A 19,973-nucleotide genomic window follows, 5' to 3' on the forward strand; every position below is an offset into this window, starting at 1 on the left:
TTTGCAAGATGGAATTTGATTGGCAAGTTTTTGATGGAAACAAATAATTTATTTTATTTTTATTTTTAATATATATTAAAGTTTAATATATTATATTATTGCCACTCCCAACTTGACGTTTCCTATAAATTTGTGCAATACTTCTAACCATGCCAGATACTCGTTCCTACATATCGAAAGTACCCAGGTACCAAAAACTTGTGCAACATAGAATATATGTAATTAGCTAGATAAATAGAGTCTAAACATGCTTGCTAGGATATATTATACCAGTGACCCGTATATCGAAATGTCACTAGTTTGTGTCATAATTATGAATTCTGTAATATTACCAAGAGGTGGTGTGCAATGGCCATGCTTAGTAGTCGAGTTATATTACTACTAGCAGGTTAAAGGGCTATTCATTTATGCTACAATCTAGCATGGACTGCATACGTTAAAAATGACTTTAGCTTACACATAAACTAATAAATAATTTAGAAGAAATAATAAACATCTTCAACAAATGCTTCCATGTAAGTTGGAAGGGACTTGTTTCCTATGTAGCTACTCTTGCTCCTATACAAATCTGAAAAATTATATAAGGGTTCTCAAACAAAACAAAATAATTCCAAAAAAAATCTTATTACTATGGCAATGGCACATGATAACCACGAATTTTATGGGGTACACATACATCAACACTAACTTAGATACAAATTATTACAATTTCTTCAAGAACCACTACAAAATATTATAGACTTGCATATAATTACAATGTGTGACAAAGACAACAATATGGTAACGAGTCTGTTATTTTTCTACACACTACACTTTAATGTACATAGTCTTTTAATCTTTGTTGATATTCCAACCACTATCCTTTGATCTTCATTGTTTTTCTATCCTTGTGATGTCTTCATTATATATGTTAATGTCTTCATTATATCTTTTAATCAATAAATCATGCAAACAACATTGTATATTATGGAAATGGCTAATTCCAACATAGACTCTAACTCATGACAATGGTTGGGCAGATTAAATGTCACTCCATTAAAAACCTCTTCTCTTTCCTCTAGATTTACAATAGTGTATTTCAATAACATGACATAACAACTTTTAAGTATACGAAATTAACAATTCATAAGCATAATTTAGAAAAATTGAACATTTTTAAATCACTTCACTAGGAGGAAAGGAGAGAAACACTCATAAAAATTTTGCAACTTCTTTCTATGCTCTGTTGATTCAAGTGGAAACCGTTGAAGCATGAAGAAAATTCTTCCACCATAAATTAAAAACCACAATGCTTCAAAGAAGGAGATTCCTGCAAAGAATAACTTTGAGAGGGTCTCAAATGGACTAGGGCTCCACCAAGAGTATGTTGGCATTATGACACAGGTTTGGCTCGATGACATAAGTGTTGTCCTTGATGGCAACTCTCTCAAATAGCGGATCACAAGTTCAGGCTCTCAAAATAGTAGAAAATGAGATACCCACAGGTTCCTTTTCACAAAGACGGGGATATACGCAGGTGCGCCGAACAAAAGGTGCATACATATACGCAGGTGTGCCGATCAAAAGGTGCGGGCATATAGTACACGCACTTTCATGTAGGAAAAGCGTGAACACAGGAAATATTAAGGTTGGTCCATGGTATTTAGTCCAACATTTTTGAACCTATGGTTTTGGTCCGTGGTTTTGCATCTAAAGTATTTACCCAGGTATTGGGTCCCCAGTATTAGATCTCTATGGTTTTGGACCATGGTTTGAGTAAGGCCTAGACTATAAAAAGGAAAGGAGATCATTTGGCTGGGGTAAACTGTTGTGTTGAATATCTTGAGAAGAGCAAGATCTGAAATACTGGTGATCGGTTGGTGAGTTATAGCTGGATCTGAATCAAGGAGGAACCTGAGCATTACAAGATAGGTCGAGATCTCTTTGGCGCATGATCGGATCTGATAATCTGTGTATAATTGAAGTCTGATAAATTGTCATATAGATCTATACCCGCAGGTCTGACACAGTGGAGGCACGGATACCCGCAAGTTCGACACGGAGCGGGCACGAATATACGCAGGTTTTACATAGCGCAGGTGTGTATTCCGCAAGATCGACACAACAGAGGCGGCGATATACGCAGGTTTGACAGAGCGCAAGTGCTGATACCCACAGGTTCGACATAGCGAAGGCGCGGATATCCGCAGGCTAAAGAAGTGAATATTGCGTACGTATGCATATTTCTATTGGTGAAGTTGCGGACTTTTCTTGAAATATGTTTTAGCTGCTTTTGTCTATTACTGCTATGTTCTGGGTTCTGAATTGGTGTCTGGTTACTGGTTCTATGTTCTGAGAAGTTATTGATTCAGTATTTGTACAAGGAAGTTGGTTGATTGCAGATCTATTTGATGTTTGATTGATATTCATGGATCCAGTCTAAAAATTTATGAAACGTGGTCCCTGGAAAAAAATAGAAGGTTATAGCCTTCTGCAGGTTGAAGCCTTCGTGCTGGTATAAGACTGCACCAGTACAGAATCATTGTAAAAAGAATTTTCTAATTGAAAGAAGATAGAGACATATTGCAGCAGGTGGTTTTCACCCACATTGGGTTTCCACCTTATATCTTGTGTTCTTTTGTGTGACTGTCTGCTCTACTTTTCTATTCCTGCTTACTATTATATGGTTCTGACACACAGATTAATGATCAACATTTGAAAAATAAATTAAATTATAAGTTTGGAAGGTATATGCAAGTTTCAATAGTCAGATCTGCAAATTGAAAAAGAATTTGATAATACTGATTCACCCCACCCCCTCAGTATTATTTTCAACAATTGGTATCAGAGCAGGTCCTTCAGAAGAAGCTTGATCGCTTGAAGGAAGATCTATCATCATGAGCAACTACGAAAAGGAAGCATCTATCAGGTCACTGATTTTTGATGGAAGCAACTTCGTCTATTGGAAGCTAAGAATCACTGCCTATCTTCAATCTCTTAGTACAGAAGTTTGGGATATTGTGGAAACATGATACACATTTCCACGAACAACTCCTACAGATGCAGCTGGTAAGAAGTAGTATGAAACAAATGCAAAAGCTGTCAATACTCTATTAGGAAGTCTATCTCAATCAGAATTCGTCAAGGTTATGTAGCTCAAAAGCGCAAAAGAAATATGGGACAAGATCATTCTGAGCTATGAAGGAGATGAACAAGTAAAACGAGCAAAATTACAAACTCTTAGAATTCAAAATGAAAGTCTCAGAATGCATAATGATGAAAGTGTGGCTTGCTATTTCCTACGTATAGATGAGATCGTAAATTGTATGAAAAACTTGGGTGAAGAAATAAAAGAAGTTGTTTTGGTTGAAAAGGTTCTAAGATCTTTGTCTCCTAAGTTTGATTCAAAAGTTTCTGCCATAGAAGAAAAGAAGAATCTATAGAGCCTTACCATGTCACAGCTGCATGAAATTCTAACTGCTTACAAAATGAGAAAAGGAGGACCATCAGATAGGAGAGAAGCTGCATTCAAGGCTTCAGGAAAAGGAGATTACTATGAGTCAGGACATATGTCAAAAGAAGAGGAAGAATCAAATTTTGTCAAGAACCTTCAATGGGGAACTGGAAGATTCAGAGGTAAGCTGCCTTTCAAATGCTTTGCTTGTGGAAGAGTCGGTCATTATGCTGCAAAATGTCCTCATAAAGATAAACTAGACAAAGGTAAGGAACCTGTTAGATGGAACAAAAAACAGAATGTAAATAAGAAGAGCTATTACACGCATGAAGACAGTGATGGATTGTCAAATAGTGATGAAGATGAACAAGGTAATGATGATAGACTTTTGATGGCTTTTGAAGATGATGATTTCTTGGATGCTATAAATGAAGAAGGTCTTTATGAAGAAATTTCTAAACTTAAAGTTTGTTTAGAGGAAAAGAATATGATTATAGATACTCTAACATTCCAACTTGCTGAAAAAGATAAACACAATGAAGAGTTAGAATGTGAAATTGTGGGACTTAGAAAATAAATTGAGAAAACAAAAGCCCTTAATCTCAGATTTGCTAAAGGATACAAAACTCTAGATGAGATTATCAAAGTGTAGCGTTCTCCTCTAATCAAGATAGGTCTAAGATATTCTGAAGAAGCATTTGAAGCTCAGAAGCAAGCGCAGAAGCCATCCACCTCCAAAAGTTATCTTGATGCAGCAAGGAGAAGTGAACAAGATGACAATCGACAACAAAAGCATAATGCAGATCACCAGGTAAATCAGAGACAATTTGCTTCAAGAATGATCAAAGATTATCAAGTAAATTGGGGGAAATCTACTTCAAGGATGAATAGAAGCGTCAACCGACCTCAGGTAAATCATTCTCAATTTGGCTCAAGAATGGATGGAAACTACAATCATATGGTTGGTAGATTTGATAATCGAAGGAATTTCTTCAATGGCCAATGTTTCTCTTGTCATAACTTTGGTCATAAAGCTTCTCAACGTGTTGCCTACAAGACCATCATGACTAGGGAAGCTCAAAAACAAAGGAGTGTGACAGGAATCATGAAAAGAACCTACAATAACTTCTCTGCTCTTGGAAATGAAATAGAATGTTCTATCTGTAACAACTTCGGTCATGAAAATTCTCAATGCAGGAGCAGGTTTCTGCAAACAACTCAGAAGGAGCAAGCTTCATTGAGTTCCAAAACATGGAAAAAGAAAGAAATGCAACCGGAAAGATGTGGGATAGCCTTATATGCGAAAGGACAGGAAAATCAATGGTACATCGACAGTGGATGCTCGAAACATATGACAGGTGATAAAGAAAAACTTCAGTCATATAGTGCCTTAGAAAAGGAAAAGAAGGTCTCATTTGGAAATGACATCCCTGCATTCATAAAAGGTAAAGTCTCTGTTCGTTTGAAAGAAAAGGTCAAGGCTGGAAATGTTATGTATGTTGATGGATTAAAGCATAATCTATTGAGTGTCAGTTAGATGTGTGATCAGAGAACTGAGGTAATATTTCGATCAATTGGATGTATTGTTCGTGAGATTGATATAGGAAAAATAGTGACCAGAGGCATTAGAACTCCAAATAACTTATACGTACTCAAGGGAGGACAACAACAACGCTATTTAAGCAAGAATGATGAACACTGGCTATGACACAGAAGACTGGGGCATCTTAGCTTCTCTCAGATAAGGAAAGCATGCAAATATCAGGCAGTTCGTGATCTCTCTGACATTAGAATTCCAAACAATACAATATGAAAATCATGTCAATTTGGTAAGAAAACCAGAACTAATTTCCCTAAGAAGGAAGGATCAGCTAGCAGGCCACTTGAACTGTCCACACCGATATATGTGGTCCAACTAGGAAGAAGTCACCTCGAGGAGAAGAGTATTTCATATTGTTCATTAACGACTTTTCAAGGATGTGTTGGATAGGACTCATGAAGTATAAAGATGAAGCTTTCGAAAAGTTCAAGTCATTCAAAGCTTTGGTTGAAAATGAATCAGATCACAAAATCAAATGCCTCAGATCTGATCAAGGAGGGGAATTTACCTTAGATGAATTCTTTGATTTTTGTGAATAACATGGAATAAGAATGGAATTCTCTGCTGCAAGGACTCCTCAACAAAATGGAGTAGTGGAAAGGATGAATAGAACGGTTCAACAAATGGCTCGTGCCATGCTTGATGAGTCTGGAACCCCCGCAACCTTCTAGGGTGAAGCCGCAGTTGCCGCTGTTACTATTCTCAACAAGACAAACGTCTGGGTAAACAGCACTCAGACTCCTCATGAACTTTGGTATGGTAAGACTCCCATGGTAAAATACTTGAAAATTTTTCGAAGCAAATGCTACATTAAAAGGACTGATGAAAATCTTGGCAAGTTTGAACCCAGAGCAGATGAAGGCATTTTACTTGGCTACTCTCCCCACAACAAAGCTTACAAATGTTACAATAAAAGACTTGGTAAAATTGTTGAAAGTATTGGTGTAGTGGTTGATGAAGAAGGGAACACTCCTAGGCAAGTGAAATCTGAAGACTTCGAAGATGGTGAAGACTATCCATCAACATCAAATCAGATTCATGATGAAGAAGAAACCCATGAGGCACTAGAAGAACAGATAAGGATAGAAGAAAAGACTCCATCCATATACGTTTAGAAGAATCATCCAGAATCTCAAATTTTGGGGCAGAAAGAGGCACGTGTACAAACAAGAAGAATCATTTCAGAAGCTTCAAGCTATCTATCATTGCTTTCCTCCACTGAACCACAGAATGTAAGAGAGGCTTGCAAAGATGAATGATGAGTCAAGGCCATGGAAGAAGAACTCGAGCAGATTGAAAGAATAATACTTGGGAGTTGGCTCCTAGACCAAAAGATAAGAATGTCATAGGGTCAAAATGGATTTTCAAAAATAAGCTGAATGAAAATGGGGATGTGGCTAGAAACAAGGCAAGACTTGTTTGTAAAGGGTATGTGGTGAGCTCCAGTATTGTAGCAAGAATGCTACAACTCCTGGGGCTTCCTGTCTCTTAATTTTATCAACCCGGTAGTTCGTACAAACTTGGAAGCGGCGGTGCTATATGCACAAGTACTAGCTCTTGTCGCAGCTGTCACTTGGTCAGCTGGCACAAGTCCGCTAGGGCTCAAGCCAACTTCTATAGGCTCTCAGAAGAAGCTTGCTAATTGATGGACGAAAGCTAATCTCAAAGGAAAGCTACTTTACTTGACAAAAATGAACTGAAAGCAAATCAAAGCATGTAACCCTAGGAAACCCTAACTTGACTAGTCTAACCTCTTATAATGCAAAGAATGTAAATGCAACTTCTACCAACGCTGTCATTACCTCTAACAAGTGTAAATGCATGGATCTAAACTACTTGCATCATAAAAGACATGTTTTTGTACTTTTTCATTAAGTGGATGGAATGATTGTGATTTTGTGCTTATTAGGATTTGGTTGTGCAGATGGGATGGAGAAGGAAGGAAAACGTGGGACAGGTTGGGGAGGCTAGGAGAGGTCCCTAGGGGTCCTTAGCATCCATCCACAGAGGTTCCTCACATTCAGAAGCTCAGCAACCGAGTGAGTGGCCTCCTACAGGATGTCTGCAGGGGTTTCTACAGGATAGTCCTGTAGGTCTTCTACAGGATAGTCCTGTAGGTCTTCTACAGGATGTTCTGTGCAATTCTACAGGATGATTGGCCGTGGAGGTTTTGGGGGATGATGGAGTGTTGGAATGGTAGGGGGAGATGTGTAAGGTAGGAATAAGGCTGGTGATGGCTCAGAAGTGGAGGAATAGGATGGGAAACGTGTGCATGGAGTGGTTTGTTGAATGGAAGAGTGGTATCAACGAAAGGCTAGATAGATGGAGCTATATGAGTAATGGAGGAACTAGAAGTTGCATGAGCGGAACAGAGGTCAAGAAAGTGACTTGAGAGGTGGTTGACAAGCAGAGGAAGGTAATGGAGTGATATGGAGCGGTGTAGATGAAACAAATAGTTTATGAGTGTCACCAAAACGAGAATGCTTCAACCTGAGCTACCTGTGACATAAAATCAATGAACAGCAATATAAATTGTGAAGGAAACTCATGCATGGCAGTGGAATGAAGAAGTAATGCTAAATATAAAAGTGCATGAATGGATCTAAGTAATGCCTCAGCCTACTTCCAAACAACTACAACAGTTCTAACTAATAAAACCAATCTGTTTGACTTCTACAGGAAATCTAAATCAGCAGCTATACTCAAATGCATGTAAAGGAAAATGGAAACGAAATGCTAAAGGAACAATATTGATACAAAGGAAGGAGGCCTGAGCTCTCAGGTTGGGCCCAACCCCGAGAGCTTTAGGCTCCTTTAAAAACTTAGAATCTGATCCAAAACTGCTTGCTTTTATTCATAATCAAAAATCTAATGTCATGCCAAAACTGGCTTACAAAGAGCTAAAACCACATTGACTAACTAGCTGCTACGAAATGACTAACTACTAGCTACCAAAAATGACTACCAACTAGCTAACAAAAATGACCAACCACTAGCTACAAAATGTCTACTAACTAGCTAACCAAAATGAGGCCCCAAGCCTTCTTATTTATACAATTTTGAGGACCCAACAGTCCTCCTAAAAGTTAGGGACTTGGCTGCCCAAGACTTGGAGTTAACAGCAGTCCAACTTGACTTGCTTGGCTGCCCTTGAGCTCATTGATTTGGTGGCCTTTGAACTCCGAGCTGATGGTGGAGAATTCGAGGTAAGGGTCCATAAATGAGGGGAACACCTTCCTACAAATCCTCTAGCTTGTTCTCCCACGAATTTGGCTGCCAAGTGCTCATTAAGACCTTCAATTTTGTCTCCAAGTTGACCAAAAAGGCTACACAAAGCACCCATTAGACTTGTTGGCATAATGACTAACCAAATTCACTCGATTAACATAAAAATAATCAAAAACATGCAATAAACAAATGAGAATGGTGGACTAAGCCAAATTAGGAGGTTGAATGAGCCCAAATATTTGTCCATTTTTGGGGCTCATCATCACCCCCCTACTGAAAGTGTTGCTCATCCTCTGAGCAACCAATCTCTCTCCTCATCTGATGGCCCTGCTGGACTCCTTGCCATGCTAAGCTTCTGAAGTGATGTCCTCTTCTCTGTCATGAAACCATGCTTCTTTGCTTCTTCCCATTACTTGCTCCTTTTCCTAGTGAATTCTCAGCCTTGGTATGAGTGTGCAAGCATATTCAATCTGATGGTAGCAATGGTGGCGAAAGGAGATGAAACTAGTGGAGGATGGAAGAAAAGAGTGGTTGCATGCCTCCTCAACAGACTTCAAGCTTCGAATCCCTCTCCAAAATTGATTCTGGCCTGCCAAAAGGCTTCTACAGGAAAGTCCTGTAGCTTCCTGTAGAAGGTTGAACCGTGACTAAATTGTGCCCGAACCTTGAAAGAAATGAGTGTTCATGGAGGGGATGGATGTGCTGAGGGTGGCCAACACAGGTGCTGCCTCCTTAGCTAAAATCTCGGCCGATTTCTCCTTTTGCTGCCCTTTTTCAAACTTTCCTGTAGAAACTGTTCGCTGGCTTCTACAGGAAAGTCCTGTAGTGGCTTTTTTTGTCTTCCTGTAGACACGGGTGTCACCACGGGTGTCACCACCATCTAAATAATAATTTGCCATCATTCCAAATAACCAGCATGTCCTTGGCACATAAATAAGTCTGAGATGCAGAACAGAACAACCCTTTTTCTAATCAGAAAGACAACCACCAATACATGTAATCAGTATGTTCTTTGATGCACAAAAACTGAGATGAACCCTGGAAGTTTAGGCTGAGTGAATGAGAGTGCAGAGATCAATCCCTTTGAAAATTGCATGGAAGTAATCATCTTCGATCTTATCTTTCTTTGCCAACAGGCCCTTGGTGTCTACTTTCTGATTTATCTTGTTGTTGTTTTCACCAGCATCATTTACAGCAGTTCTGAGAACTTCATCCATAGTAGTATCCTTGCTGCCTGGATTCAACTGAAATGTTCTACTAATTTTTTCTCTTGCACAGGATGCAACTTCTTGGAAGAGACAACTCTGGCTGGTCCCTCAGTCTCTTTTTCAGTATCCATGCCAAAACGTGTAGACATTATCGTTTTAATTACCTGGGTTTCCTTTACTGAGATTGCCTCACCAAGCTTTGTCAAAGGCTCATCAAGAAGCTCCACATGGTTTTTTACAATTCTCCAAAGCTTGCAGCACTTTTTTCAGAAGCATTTCTCTTGCAGAAGATTCATTGCCAGCCTTTACACTAGCAGCAGCCTGGAGTTTAAGTTTGTCCACAGCTTCTGTTAACCTCAGAAATCGAGATCTTGCATGGTTTGCTCTTTCGGAACTGCAAACTCGATGAAGAAAAGTTCAAGCTTTTTTGCTTTGGAAGGATATGCCATACTTCCTATAGAACTTCTTCTTGTAGAACTCTCGTCCGCTTGTGAAGGATGTCACTGCGCCTCTAAGTGAGCCGGGTACGTGGGAGGATTTCAAACTGGACCGAGAAGCTCGGTGGAGGACGACAAGTTAACAGCTTGTGCAAACTTCAATTGACAATGTGGCAAGTGCAGATGACCAACAATTCGTGAGATTCAGCCGAGCCTACTTTTAGTTGCTGCGTGATTTGTGGTGAGCTGGCGAAAACACATGCACGCTGGCTTCTTCGAACTGAAGTGATTTTATGAACTGCATGTCTTCTATTTGCTAATCAACTGCACTAGAGTTAAACTTCTGATCACTGGAGTTCAACTGATCTAACACTAACTGTGTTTTTCAACTTCCACGTGAATGGCTGATCCATGCACGCGTGACTGCCGGCTAAATTCTCAGGGGCGATAATCAGCTGAACTAATTCATGGCTTAATCCCACCATTCCATTAATTCATGCAGTTTTCGAATTAAGTTTATGCAATAGAGGAATGGGTTTGTCACATACCTCGAAGTGAAATGGCTGCCGTGAGCTCTGTGGCCTGTCCTTGCTGCATGCATTGATTTTATGATTGCATGATGGCTTGGCTGCTAATCTTTGATTGTGTTTTTCATGTGCAGGTGTCCTCTGGCCGGATCTGAGTGCATGCAATCAATTCCACGTTCAACTCTGCCCGTTCAAGCTGCTGCCATTGAATTTTCTCAAGACCAGAACTTCTTTTTGCCATTTCTCCCAAACGGTCGATCGGATTGAGCTGAAACTTGGTGGGCATGTTCCTACCATCATGATGCATCTCCCATAGCAAATTCGTGATCAATGGATGCACGGATTTCGAGAAAATTGGAAAACGGATGAAGATTTTAGAGCTCAATTTCTCGGAAACCGTGCATCGGAATTGGCTGAAACTGCTTGGGGAGGCTACTATCATCCATGTGCATCTCCCCATGAAACAGGTTTTGAAACGGATGCACGGTTAGGGAGAAAATTCAAAAATGGCTGATGGTGATGGAGGCTGATTCCTTGGAAACCGTGCACCGGAATTGCATGAAACTGCTCAGGCATGTTGTCATCAACCTTGTACAATCCCCCATAAAACGGTTTGTCAAATGGATGCATGGTTTTCAAGTTATGGCAAAAACAAATTTGGCTCTAGGTATTTTTGCTTCAAGGCTTTTTGCATGTGCTTGCATGGGATGACAAAATGGATTTTGTTTGTGATGCAGGTATGGAGATGATGGAGGATGAGTTGGAAGACTGCATGAGGACCTCTGAACCCTTGAGGAAGCTAGCATGCTCGCCAAACCACTTTTTGAAATGCATGCCTAGTTTCCCACAATTTCTACAGGAAGATCCTGTAGAAGCACAATGAGAAGCACAAGGTGGTGAAAAATGATGGATGAAGGCAAGGGATGGATACACAAGTGCTTGTAGGCCTAACCAATAGACTCCCACCATCAGATTCACTTTTGAAATTGGATTTGGCTCGTCCAAAGGTTCTACAGGATGTTTCCTGTAGAAATATAGAGCTTTCCTGTAGAAGGCACAAAAACTCCTTTGTCTTTGATTTGAGTGCTCCTCCTACCATGAAACGTCCTTCTTTAACCTGCAATGTCATTGCTGCAACATGAACTTATTCAATGGAGATTAGCTTTATTTTTTTCTTTTTCTTTTTCTCTTTTTTTTTTGAAAAACAACTAGGGCGCCTCATGGAGGTTTTCACCCTAATTGCCTGCCTTGGGCGCCTCCAAGGGAGGTTTTCACCCAAAGATCTTTTTCTCTTTTATTTTCTTTTCTTTCCAACCCATTGACCGCCTCATGGAGGTTTTCAATCAATGAGCCAACCTAAGGCGCCTCCGAGGAGGTTTTCACCTTAGATTTCTATTTTCTTTTTTCATTTTTTTCTTTTTGTTTTTTCTTTTTTTTCTTTTTTCTACCCTACCCTACTTGAAAAACAAAATCATTTTCAAGTATAAGAATACTTCCAATGGAGCCATGTACACATCGAGATTAGAGACAAGATGATGTAAAGGCTCGGAATGCATGCTTTGACAACTATCCAACTTTCAGAGACAACATGATCTGACTTTGAAAGTACAAAACATAGCTGAGGAGGAGAGTACTGCTGCAACTTAGTGACCTTCTGAAACCATATCTCAATATGGCTTTGATATCCTTGGTCATCTTGCTGATTTGGATCATTCTTCATGTCACCTTCTATCATGAATTTCTCATCTTCCTCCTTTTGCTGATCTTTCTCTTGAATACATGGAAGATTTGATGGTAACCATGAGGGAACTTTCTCCATCTCTGATTCTGATCTCTTCTCTTCATCAAGTGCAGCCCATGGTTCTTTGATCTTTTCCTTTGGATCTTCTTTTGCCTTTGGTCCTTCAATGCTTTCAAGATGATCTCTTTTTTGCAACACTCTTCCTGAGCTTTGGTGAAGATCATTGGGCTCAAGAGGAGTTGTTTGGATATGTTGTGCCTCAGATTTGCAATGGGGTTGAGCTACTCCATTGCATGGCTTTGGAAATGGTACGGGTAGATGAGTGGAGGTGTGAGTTTGAGATGGAGATGGATGGCATTGTGGTTGGGTAGGCATTTGGGGTTGCCTTGGTGGAGGAGGAGGCGATGGTTGTGGATGAGCAGGTGGTGGAGGAAAATGAGCGGGATGAGAGTTGTACTGGGGCCTCCACTCCTGATAAGGTGCATTCCACTGAGGCTGTGGCTGAGCATAAGAGTGAAATGAATGAGCAACTGGTTGGGCATAATATGGATCTGTGAAGGAACAAGGAGGATATGACCAAGGAGGAGGTGTAGACCAGGAAGGATGAGCAGGGGGATCCCAAGAAGGCATGAAAGTGGCTTGATAAGGGTCATAATAGGTCTCGGGTATCCCTTGCAGTTCCTGCTGGTAGGGTATGGATCCATGTGGCCTCCTTTGGTTCATATAACAGAGTGATTCAGTGGCTCTCTTGGCTCTTTGATATGTAGCTTTGATTCTGGGCAAGGAAGGGCACTGATCTGTAGGATGGTATTCCTCACAGATGAAACACACTTCTAGGGAGTGCATTGGACATTCGTTCCTAGGATGCTTTTTAAGGCACCTAGGACAAAAAATGACCAAAGCCCTCTTGGCTTCCTCTTGCTTCTTCTGGATCCGCAAGGTATCCAGTTGCATGGCAAGAAACTGCCTCATATCACTCTTGAAATCTTTGATCTGATTTTCAAATTCATCTTTGGACAAGATGTTGCTCCCAACATCTCTACTTGTAGCCATTTGCTTCAGAGGAATGTTTCTTCTTCTTCTCCCCTAGAGGTTCTTCAGATATGTCTTGATGTCCACCCAGGGGTCCTTTCATCACAGCCATCGAAGAAGAACGTTGGCTGTGTGAAGCAGTGGGGGTGTTGTGCAATCATTTTTCTACTTATCCCTACTCCTACAAAGCATGAAATAGATTGAACTGCAACTAATTATCTTGCGAAATTGAAAGGACTAATCTATTTTGCTCAAATGAAATTGCAAGAATGAAATGCTAGTCTACGCTTGCAGAATTGAAATGCGGAATTGAAAGGCTATTCTAGGAAAGCAGGAAATGCTAATCTAGGAAAGCAAGAAAGGCTAATCTACTTTTGCATAAATGAAATTGCATAATGGAAATGAAATAAACTACTTAGCAGAAGGTTGTAGTAGAAAATAGAAGAATAGCAACAATCACCAATACTCTGCCGCTTCCCCGGCAACGGCGCCAAAAAGATGGTGAGCTCCAGTATTGTAGCAATAATGCTACAACTTATGGGGCTTCCTGTCTCTTAATTTTATCAACCCGGTAGTTCGTACAAACTTGGAAGCGGCGGTGCTATATGCACAAGTACTAGCTCTTGTCGCAGCTGTCACTTGGTCAGCTGGCACAAGTCCGCTAGGGCTCAAGCCAACTTCTATAGGCTCTCAGAAGAAGCTTGCTAATTGATGGACAAAAGCTAATCTCAAAGGAAAGCTACTTTACTTGACAAAAATGAACTGAAAGCAAATCAAAGCATGTAACCCTAGGAAACCCTAACTTGACTAGTCTAACCTCTTATAATGCAAAGAATGTAAATGCAACTTCTACCAACGCTGTCATTACCTCTAACAAGTGTAAATGCATGGATCTAAACTACTTGCATCATAAAAGACATGTTTTTGTACTTTTTCATTAAGTGGATGGAATGATTGTGATTTTGTGCTTATTAGGATTTGGTTGTGCAGATGGGATGGAGAAGGAAGGAAAATGTGGGACAGGTTGGGGAGGCTAGGAGAGGTCCCTAGGGGTCCTTAGCATCCATCCACAGAGGTTCCTCACATTCAGAAGCTCAGCAACCGAGTGAGTGGCCTCCTACAGGATGTCTGCAGGGGTTTCTACAAGATAGTCCTGTAGGTCTTCTACAGGATAGTCCTGTAGGTCTTCTACAGGATGTTCTATGCAATTCTACAGGATGATTGGCCGTGGAGGTTTTGGGGGATGATGGAGTGTTGGAATGGTAGGGGGAGATGTGTAAGGTAGGAATAAGGCTGGTGATGGCTCAGAAGTGGAGGAATAGGATGGGAAACGTGTGCATGGAGTGGTTTGTTGAATGGAAGAGTGGTATCAACGAAAGGCTAGATAGATGGAGCTATATGAGTAATGGAGGAACTAGAAGTTGCATGAGCGGAACAGAGGTCAAGAAAGTGACTTGAGAGGTGGTTGACAAGCAGAGGAAGGTAATGGAGTGATATGGAGCGGTGTAGATGAAACAAATAGTTTATGAGTGTCACCAAAACGAGAATGCTTCAACCTGAGCTACCTGTGACATAAAATCAATGAACAGCAATATAAATTGTGAAGGAAACTCATGCATGGTAGTGGAATGAAGAAGTAATGCTAAATATAAAAGTGCATGAATGGATCTAAGTAATGCCTCAGCCTACTTCCAAACAACTACAACAGTTCTAACTAATAAAACCAATCTGTTTGACTTCTACAGGAAATCTAAATCAGCAGCTATACTCAAATGCATGTAAAGGAAAATGGAAACGAAATGCTAAAGGAACAATATTGATACAAAGGAAGGAGGCCTGAGCTCTCAGGTTGGGCCCAACCCCGAGAGCTTTAGGCTCCTTTAAAAACTTAGAATCTGATCCAAAACTGCTTGCTTTTATTCATAATCAAAAATCTAATGTCATGCCAAAACTGGCTTACAAAGAGCTAAAACCACATTGACTAACTAGCTGCTACGAAATGACTAACTACTAGCTACCAAAAATGACTACCAACTAGCTAACAAAAATGACCAACCACTAGCTACAAAATGTCTATTAACTAGCTAACCAAAATGAGGCCCCAAGCCTTCTTATTTATACAATTTGAGGACCCAACAGTCCTCCTAAAAGTTAGGGACTTGGCTGCCCAAGACTTGGAGTTAACAGCAGTCCAACTTGACTTGCTTGGCTGCCCTTGAGCTCATTGATTTGGTGGCCTTTGAACTCTGAGCTGATGGTGGAGAATTCGAGGTAAGGGTCCATAAATGAGGGGGACACCTTCCTACAAATCCTCTAGCTTGTTCTCCCACGAATTTGGCTGCCAAGTGCTCATTAAGACCTTCAATTTTGTCTCCAAGTTGACCAAAAAGGCTACACAAAGCACCCATTAGACTTGTTGGCATAATGACTAACCAAATTCACTCTATTAACATAAAAATAATCAAAAACATGCAATAAACAAATGAGAATGGTGGACTAAGCCAAATTAGGAGGTTGAATGAGCCCAAATATTTGTCCATTTTTGGGGCTCATCAGTATGCACAACAAGAAGGCATAGACTTTGAAGAAACTTTTGCACCTGTTGCCAGACATGAGGCTATAAGGATGTTCCTTGCCCTTTCTAGCTTTCAGAAGTTCAAAGTATTTCAAATGGACATGAAGTCTGTTTTCCTGAATGGAGACTTGGATGAAGAAGTATATATTGAAAAACCAGATGGGTTTATTCTTGGTAATGATCCAAAACTTGTATGCAGACTCAGAAAGTCTCTCTATGGCCTTAAACAGGCTCCAAGGGTGTGGTATTATCGGTTGGATAAGTACCTCCATCAATAAGGTTTTATAAAAGGATCAACTGATTACAATCTATATATAAAATTGACAATGATAAGTTGCTAATACTTGTTGTGTATGTTGATAATATCATCTTTGGTAGCCCACGGGGCTTTGGATTGACGGTGAATGGGTGCGCTGTTAAGGCACTCCTTGCGATAGGTCACCGGTTCAAATCCCCCGTGGGTCCGTAGGTTAGTCTTAACAAGCAAAAAAAAAAAAAAAAAAAATATCATCTTTGGTAGCAATCAAGAAGATATGAGTCAAAACTTTGCCTTGGTGATGCAGAAGGAGTTTGAAATGTCCATGTTTGGTGAGCTTACATATTTTATTGGTTTACAAGTCCAGCAAAACAAAGACGGTATTTTTCTATCACAAACCAAGTGTCTCAAGCAGATCTTGAAGAAATATGGGATGGAGGATTCGAAACCAGTATGTACCCGTATGGTGACAGGATGCAGCCTTAGCGCAAAGGATGAATCGATAGTTGTACATCAACCAACCTATAGATCCATGATTGGTAGTCTGCTCTATCTAACAGGTACCCGACCAGACATTATGCATGCAGTGGGAATAGTTGGAAGATTTCAGGCAAATCCAAAGGAAACTCATCTTCAGGCAGTTAAGAGAATCTTCAAGTATCTTCAAGGAACTCAAAACTATGGCTTATGGTATCCTAGAGGTACAGATCTCACACTTCATGCATACACAGATGCGGATTGGGCAGGAAGTGTGGATGACAGGAAAAGCACTAGTGGTGGTGCATTCTTCATGGGTCCTAGATTAGTATCTTGGTTCAGCAAGAAACAAAGCTCTATTTCATTATCTACAGCTGAAGCAGAATATGTAGCTGCTGCATCTTGCTGCACACAACTCCTTTGGATGATGCAAACATTACAAGACATGCAAATCACTTGTACTACACCTATCTCCATCTTCTGTGATAATACAAGTGCAATCAGTATTTCAAAGAATCCTGTCATGCATTCAAAGACTAAGCACATACCAATCAAGTATCATTTTCTCCAGGAACAAGTGCTTGAACAAAAGGTCAAATTGGAGTATGTTCCCTCTAAGGAACAAGTTGCTGATATTCTCACCAAACCACTGCCCAAGGAGACCTTTGAATACCTCAGAAAAAAGTTGGTGGTAGTTGATGCATCATCTTGCTATTGAATCTTGTCTGTTTCAGAGATGGTTGGTTGTACGCAAGTTTCATATGGGGTATATGCGTACATTCGCTGGTTTATGTGGGTACTATTGTGTATATGTTGCAAGTTTCAGAGACCATCTGGCACAGGTTCAGGGGGAGCATATATTCTTCTAATAATGCATTGTTGGCATTATTGTAGAAGATCTTGGTTCAATTTTTCAGTTTGTTTTGATTTTAGGAGGAGCAAGTACAGAAGGAGATTGACAGATGTTGCTGATGTTTTGTCTCTATGTCTTATATTTCTTTTGTCAAGGTCATGTAATGGCCTATCTTGGTTGCCCCACTATGCCTGGGATGGATAATGTAATGTGCTTATCATGTATCCCCACTTGGTTGGGTGGATGAGTCAATGTTGGTATATTCCCACTTGGTTGGGAGTTGTATGTATGAGTCTTTGGTGATAGGAAGGTCTGTTATGGTGTATAATGTCATATTTCTTTTGTAGAATATCTTCTTGCAGATCTTGCCTATATGTCAGGGGGAGCTTGGACAGCACAGCAGAGCAGAGATTTCAGCATGTACTCAGGGGGAGCATAACCCTTTGCCCTTGATGTCAAAGGGGGAGAAAAGACTTTGAGTGACTTTGGGTTGCCATCAAGTCCAAAGGGGGAGATTGTTGGCATTATGACACAGGTTTGGCACAGGTTTGGCTCGATGACATAAGTGTTGTCCTTGATGGAAACTCTCACAAATAGCAGATCACAAGTTCAGGCTCTCAAAATAGTAGAAAATGAGATACCCGCAGGTTCTCGCGGATATACGCAGGTGTGCTGAACAAAAGGTGCATACATATACACAGGTGTACCGATCAAAAGGTGCGGGCGTACAGTACACACACTTTCATGCAGAGAAAAGCGTGCACACGTGGGAAATCTTATGGTTGGTCCATGGTATTTAGTCCGACATTTTTGAACCTATGGTTTTGGTCCGTGGTTTTGCATCTAAAGTATTGAACCCAGGTATTGGGTCCCTAGTATTGGATCTCTATGGTTTTGGACCATGGTTTGAGTAAGGCCTAGACTATAAAAAGGAAAGGAGATCATTTGGCTGGGGTAGACTGTTGTGTTGAATATCTTGAGAAGAGCAAGATCTGAAATACTGGTGATCGGTTGGTGAGTTATAGCTGGATCTGAATCAAGGAGGAACCTGAGCATTACAAGATAGGTCGAGATCTCTTTGGCGCATGATCGGATATGATAATCTGGGTATAATTGAAGTCTGATAAATTATCATATAGATCTATACCCGCAGGTCCAACTCAATGGAGGCGTGGATACCCGCAGGTTCGACACAGAGCAAGAATGGATATACCCAGGTTTTACACAGTGCAGGCGCATATTTCGCAAGATCGACACAACAGAGGCGGGGATATACGCGGGTTTGACAGAGCGCAGGTGCGGATACCCGCAAGTTCGACATAGCAAAGGCGCGGATATCTGCAGGCTAAAGAAGTGAATACTGCGTACGTATGCATATTTCTATTGGTGAAGTTGCGGACTTTTCTTGAAATATGTTTTAGCTGCTTTTGTCTATTACTGCTGTGTTCTGGGTTCTGAATTGGTGTCTGGTTACTGGTTCTGTGTTTTGAGAAGTTATTGATTCAGTATTTGTACAAGGAAGTTGGTTGATTGCAGATCTATTTGATGTTTGATTGATATTCATGGATCCAGTCTGAAAATTTATGAAACGTGGTCCCTGGAAAAAAATAGAAGGTTGTAGCCTTCTGCAGGTTGAAGCCTACGTGCTGGTATAAGACTGCACCAGTACAGAATCATTGTAAAAAGAAGTTTTTAATTGAAAGAAGATAGAGACATATTGCAGCAGGTGGTTTTCACCCACATTGGGTTTCCACCTTATAGCTTGTGTTCTTTTGTGTGACTGTCTGCTCTACTTTTCTGTTCCTGCTTACTATTATATGGTTTTGACACACAGATTAATGATCAACATCTGAAAAATAAATTAAATTATAAGTCTGAAAGGTATATGCAAGTTTCAATAGTCAGATCTGCAAATTGAAAAAGAATTTGATACCCCCTCAGTATTATTTTCAACAGAGTAAATCCATATGCATATCCAAATGATATAGATGATACCATTTATTGTGATAAAAGCAGACCTTTAACTGTCTACTCATATGGCCTGTGTTTGATAGTATATTTTTGCCTAAAATAGGACCAAAAAGATATATGTGGTAAAAATAGCAGACTAGTCATATCAAGCAAAACATGTAGCAAAATCATAGGTTTTATTTACTGCATACTTCATTAAAATATAAAGAAAACATACTAAACTCCATTCACAACATTAAGGAAATGAAAAACTTTACATGCTTTCCACCCATAATTTGGCGCTTTGACCTCAATCCTTATAAGTTGAATAAGAGAAACTTCAACAATGGGTTCGTAGAGCTTAGAGAGTGTGTAGAAAATTTAGTCTCATCAAACATTCAAGTTATTTACATTTACCCACCAATCCATTGTTCCTTGCACAAAGGTTTCTTCCATCTCCTCGATATTTAACAAGGCTCCCCTATGACAACCAAAAAGACATTATGAAACAAAAGGATGTTATTATAGATCGAATAAGGCCAAACCAAGATCCATTTGGTGGCTTTTCCCTCTATTGAGCTTCTAGATTTGGCCTAAGGGCTCCATATTTTAGAGAATCTAATCGGAAATTATGAAATCAAGCAGTAATCCATGGG

At 40.1% G+C, this 19,973-nt stretch overlaps 1 pseudogene; it reads right to left on the minus strand.

Annotated features, from left to right (window-relative positions):
• Positions 1–1,160: 1,160 nt before the first annotated feature.
• Positions 1,161–19,773, minus strand: LOC149235688 (tobamovirus multiplication protein 3 pseudogene; annotated as a pseudogene).
• Positions 19,774–19,973: the final 200 nt, after the last annotated feature.

Source organism: Pinus tabuliformis, chromosome 8 (genome assembly GCF_031772625.1).
Source record: "Pinus tabuliformis cultivar Carrire ecotype Pingquan chromosome 8, CPIR1, whole genome shotgun sequence".
NCBI lineage: Eukaryota > Viridiplantae > Streptophyta > Pinopsida > Pinales > Pinaceae > Pinus > Pinus tabuliformis.